At 35.0% G+C, this 6,219-nt stretch overlaps 1 pseudogene; it reads right to left on the minus strand.

Moving 5' to 3' along the window:
• Positions 1-395: 395 nt before the first annotated feature.
• LOC141540680 (calcium homeostasis modulator protein 6-like) lies at positions 396-2,997 on the minus strand (annotated as a pseudogene).
• Between the last annotated feature and the right edge of the window lie 3,222 nt (positions 2,998-6,219).

Raw genomic sequence — 6,219 nt, forward strand, 5'->3', positions numbered from 1 at the left:
AATGCTCAAAGGTTTGATACAAAGTACACTCTTTTAAAATTCTTATAGCCTAACAAAATTCTACTGTGATGTAAATGATTAAACCCCTTAAGTCTCAGATTTTGGTTACTTAGACAGAAATGTAAATAGTTAAGATACACATCAGAATAAAGTTTATTACACTATTATCTCATGTATCTTTCTTCCAAATACCTTTACTCTCCTTGTGGACATTCTTTCCTGTCCTAAATTCAAAGGTTTAGCTTTTAATCCAAATAGTAGTGTTTGCATTTTGCTTCAGTAGCTATTAATTTATTATATTGACAAGCAGTCTCTGCTATATCAATAAGGGAATTTTGGTGAGCCAAGTCACTGTAAGACTCAAAATCTGTAATGGAGTTTTACCTCCTAGGCCTCTACAGGCAGGTATTATAGTCACCTTTCCGCTGGTTAACATACTTGTGTAATACACTGTAATATAGATGTCCTGGATTAACTATGTACTATGATGAAATCTTCCATTCTTCAGACGTTGGTATTTTGATCTCTTCTGGCTGGGAGCCATCAAAGAAACATTTGACATTCTCTTCTGCAAATTCAAAAGCACATTTCTTAGCTTTTTTTCTCAATATCTCTTCTTCCATTTTATAATATTCTTTATTGAATGTATTGTGAAAAACAGTAAGTGAAGACTGGCATCAGATGATGAATGTGAAAATCAGAAAAATAATCATAAGAAGACCTATCAGGATCCAACCTGCCATCTGCAGAACACAGGACAAAATGACATCAGCATGGTTACAATTTAATACCAAAAAAAAAAAAAAAAGAAAACTAATCCCTTCTGATACGTTCACTATCCACAGGGATAGAGAATTCATGCTAGAGAGAAACTGTCTGAACACAGAGTGTGGTGAGACTTTTGACCATACCTAACAACTAACTGCATCAGACAATTCATACAAAGGAGGTCTGAGGAATTTTATACAGGTGGGATAACTTCCTGCTGAAGCATATAATTTAGACATCATCAGAATTTAGCCTATGAGACTTTCATTCTAAGTTTTCTGAAGAAATTAATATTCTCTATCCGGGATATTCTATCTCTCGTCTCTGTGTTTAGAATGTTTTCCTTCCTCAGTTCACCTTCTGGAATTTCTGGCTATTGAGTCTTGAGCACCTCACTCAAAAATCACCTATTCAACAAAACAATTCCTAATTCCCTATTCTAGGCCTAGCTAATGTGCCATATTCTGCAAGAGACCTTTTTTGATTCACTCCATTTCCAAATTTTGGCATTCATTTTGCACAAATACATATTTGTATAAATATTGTTTTCCCCTTGGATTGTATAAGCTCTGGATGATAAATTTTTGTTTATTTATAGCACTTAACAGTGCCCGACATTTGGCAAATACTTAAGAAATTATGCTTAAATTAAATTGTAGAAACAAGAGAGTGGTATTCTCAAGAGCATCTGTTAGTTGTGGAGTCAGTCGTTCATATTTTCAGAAATGTCAGGGCACAAGGAAAGAACCCAAATGCTATACCCTTGAAGGGAAGCTTCTTTCAAGTCTCTACCAAAATACCTCTTCTACAAGAAACCTTTCCTAACCTATTTTAGTTTTAGTGCTTTTTCTCTTTCAATGAGTTCCTAATCATCCTGCACACAGCTTGCTTTGTCTATAGTTGTTTGCATATTATCTTCCCTGTTGGATTATGAGCTCCTTTAGGGCAGGGATTGCCTTTTGCCTCTTTTTGTGTCCCATGTTTGAATATAGTGTCTGGCACTTAGCAGACATTTAATAAATATTCATTTGATTATTTTTTTTTAACAGAAAATATACATTTCATGTGTCTCATATTACAGGGTAAATTGCCCATCATAGAAAAACATTCAAATGGGTTTTTTTCTGACATTTAATAAGATCCTTTATTTGTATGTTGGAAGATACTAGATATAAGAGAAAACTATTCTTCTCTATCCCCAAGAAAATTTTAAAATCACTTATTCATGGACCATTTATTCATAGTTACTGAATCAAAAGCAAAAGTATAAAGATAGCTTATGCTCTCGTGAAGGTTACAATTTAGTAGGGGAATAAAACACAAACACAAATTTCTCTAAGACACAAAAGAATACATGAAACTTGCATTTGAGAGCAGCCAAAATAAAACTTGGGGGGGAAGGTCCCTTTCTGAAAAAAAGAATCATTTATTCATTCTGTAAACATTTAAAAAGCCCACTATGTGCCAGGCAGCCTTTCTGAAAGTCGTGACATTGGAATTGGACTATTTGGAAGATCTCACGTTTCTGAGTTAGATTCACATGTGCTAGCTCTCTCTCTCTCTAAACTATCTCCCTTCTCTCTTTTCTTGGTCTATCCTTTCTCTAACCTTTCCCCAACTCTGTCCTCAAGCCTAACTTCTGTGACTCTCAGTTCTCATTGAACTGATATTATGAGGTGTCATTACCTGGGAATGAGCCTTGAGCTCCTTCAAAAGCTCCTGGACCTGCTCCGACTTCGCTTTCTGGAATGGCATCTGTGGCAGCTGCTCAGAACAACTGGCTTCCTGATCAGGGCACAACAGCCGAGATGCCCACGTGCTGCCACTGGCTGCGCACTCATAGAAACCTTCCCCGAGTAGTGCCACTGTGATCCAGATGATGGACACCATAGTAGCAATCAAGATGAAGCGACAGCACATTGCCATACTAACGCACAGCCCCGCTCTATCTTTTTTGCACCCGTCTTCCTCTCTGCCTGTAGCACAGCAACCTGTCGTAAGTCTCTCGGCCAGGGGGCTCAAAAGGCAGCTCAGGGAGAAAAGAATAAGGGCTGGAACCAGGAGAAAGACGAGGGAATAGGGAAGGTTCCAGATAGCGCTGCAGGGACATTCGAATACTACACTGGAGAAGATGGGCTCTATAGCAGTTGTCAGCAGGCTCAGCAAACTATTGCCAAAAGCAATGGGGTGTTTCTTCAACAAGACCAGCATTTTCTCCAACCTCCCCATGGGCCTCTTTTCTTCTTTGCCTTCCTCCTTCACTTCCAAACCTGGGCAAACAGTTGCAGGGAACACCTACTGCCTCTGCTTGCTTTTCTGTGTTGAATTTTACTTTCTTCCTCTGGGAAAGGAAAAGTAAGAGAGGTTATATATGGGGATGAGGGGTGGGCAGGGGGATTTTCCAATTTTTGTAGTCTGTACATAGGGGAAGTGGATTATTCTCAGAAGCACTATCTGCTATTACAAAGAACTAGAAACTACCCCTTCTCCCATCCCAAACTCAGATATCCCATGATTAGAAAAGAGGTATTAGGAAAAACATATCATGACAAATCATGATATGTCAATGAAACTGACTATGTAATAAATATTACATTACTAAAACTAAGCTAACAGAATATATTTTAAAATATATGGGGAAACCTTCTATGAAATTAAGTAGAATAAGCAATGTAGAACATTTAAAATATCATAGCCATATAAAGTAAATAACAATACATACTATACACAATGAAAACAGACAGAAGTTTTAAAGTTTCACTTTTTAATATGATAACCCAACTAAATTTTATTTAAAATCACACGGACCTAAGAGAATAGAAGCAATCCCCTTATTTCCCTTCTTTGATAGTTATAGGCTACTTACTTTTTTTTTTTTTTTAAAGAAATTTAAAACATTTCAATTGAAGAAACTAGATCATTTGTTCTTCTGCAAAAGCGTGGATAAATCTGATACTTAAGCTACTCAGTTTCCCCTCCCCCCAGCAAACCTAATAACTCCAGATCACCTTTACTTGACTTTAAGCCAAATGATAAAGTCATTACTATTCTGAGCCTTATTCGCCTCCTTTATAAAATAAAGGTGTTGGACTAAATTTTAAAATTTGCTACTAGCTAGGACTAGAACCTCATTTTAGAGAGAACACTGAGCTCAATGATCTTTAAGCCCACTTTCAATTCTAACATATTAGAGATGAAAAAAATTGATGAGTAGCTAGCTAGTAGAATACCATATCTGGCATTAGGAAGATCAGAGTTTAAGTATGACCTCAGATTCTTAGTAGCTGTTTAATATGGACCAAGTCACTAAAAGTCTATTTTAATTTCCTCAACTGTAAAATAGGGATAATATCAGAACTTATCTCATAAGATTGTTGTATCAAATGAGATATTTGGAAAGTGCTTCCTATTTAATAAATTTTTGCATATTCTATCATGTAATTCAACAATAATTTGTGTGTTATGAAGTTGAAGAAAATGAGATTTAACATGTTAAGCTTGTTTATTCTCAGTCTAATTTTTTAAGATTAAAAAATCTTTTTAAACCAATCATTGTAGAATAACAAAAATTATTTTGCAATCTGTACCTGTGCATGTACTAATGCATGCAAAAAAAAAAAAAAAAAAAAAAAAACAAACAAACATTTATTGCATTTTAGCCAAGACACAAAATTTCAATAAGATATTGTTGTGCCACAATTCTCTTTTATTATCCTGACTCAGTTTCCCTAAATTGTCTTGCCTTGGTTTCTCTGAATTGTTCTGCCTCAGTTCTTAATTGTTCTGGCCAATCCTGCAACACCACCCCTCTCTCTTTATCATGATGATCCAGATAAGAAAAAAAGACCTTCTATCTTAGACATCATCAGAATGTTGGGTGCTTCTCCCCATTCCAACTTATCAGAATGTTAGGTGCCTCTTCCCATTCTGTAATCCCAATTATCAGATGTCCCCTTGACTCTGCCCCTGCCTCAGTCTTCCTCTTGTATCTGAGTCACCTGTATATATGTCATTGAGAACTCACATTTTTTGCTGGATTCTTGGAGATAAACCATGGATAATATTATAATATAAATATAACTTTTTAAAGGCTCAGCCAAGGCTACATGGTAGTTTAAGATGGTATTTGAAATGAGATTTTAAAAATAAGTAATGCAAAATGATTTTTTGGGTAAACCCTAGAGTACATGTTGTTATTATTATTGTTGTTGTTCATCCTTTGCTCTTGAAGAGGATCGATGACATCATGAATATGATGTCTTGCATGAAAGATGGATTTGAGTGAGGCAGAGCTCTGCAAGGTCATCAGCCTTGCTCTCTCCTCCAGAGTAATCAGAGTTCAATAACAGTACAAAGGTCAAGACAACTGGCAATGGCCCATGGTGACATTAGCTATTTTGACCAAATTGGTCTTTTTAAAAATAAAGGCCTTTCTCAGTCTCAAGTTTGTCTGAAGCTATACCTATTCAATGTCTATGGGCTAGGTTAAAAACTAGACAAAAGATGACCCCTAAAGATAGCAATATGGGATGTGAAGACTCTCAAAATTTCTGGCCAGAATAGGAAACAATTAGTATTTCAGTAATTTTAAGACATTTTTAACAAAGATTGATAATTTATCTGTAACTTGATAGTCTTAGAGAATTAGCTGGTGATACTGAGAAGTTCAGTGTTTCAAGACCTGAATTCAGGTCTTCCTGACTCTAGGACCAGTTTTCTGTGAAATTTTTCATGCTATCTCTTGCTGTGAAATTTTACAATAAGAATTGTTTAAAAAATGCTTTGATTCAGTGTTCTCATTAACAAGACCACAACCCAAAGACATTATTGATAACTGAAAATCATTGATAGTAGAAAAAAAGATTTATCTATACAAAGATATTCTCAGAAGCACTATCTGCTATTACAAAGAACTAGAAACTACCCCTTCTCCCATCCCAAACTCAGATATCCCATGATTAGGAAAGAGGTATTAGGAAAAACATATCATGACAAATCATGATATGTTAATGAAACTGACTATGTAATAAATATTACATTATTAAAACTAAGCTAACAGAATATATTTTAAAATATATGGGGAAACCTTCTATGAAATTAAGTAGAATAAGCAATGTAGAACATTTAAAATATCATAGCCATATAAAGTAAATAACAATACATACTATACACAATGAAAACAGACAATAGAAATGAGAAAAATAAGGGTGATAGTGGAGCTGTAAATGAGTACAATCATTCTAGAAAGCAATTGTAATTATGTAAATAAAATGGATAATACCCTCATATATTTTGACCCAAAGATTACACACTGTATGAATATATCCCCAAAAAGATAACTTATAAAATGAAATGTTTCATATACATGGTTTGGTGGTAACAAAGAACTGGAAATAAAATAGATTTCCATCAATTGGAGGAATGGCTAAGCTAAGCAAATCATGGTAAATG

The sequence above is a fragment of the Sminthopsis crassicaudata genome, chromosome 4, assembly GCF_048593235.1.
Source record: "Sminthopsis crassicaudata isolate SCR6 chromosome 4, ASM4859323v1, whole genome shotgun sequence".
Taxonomy (NCBI): Eukaryota; Metazoa; Chordata; class Mammalia; order Dasyuromorphia; family Dasyuridae; genus Sminthopsis; species Sminthopsis crassicaudata.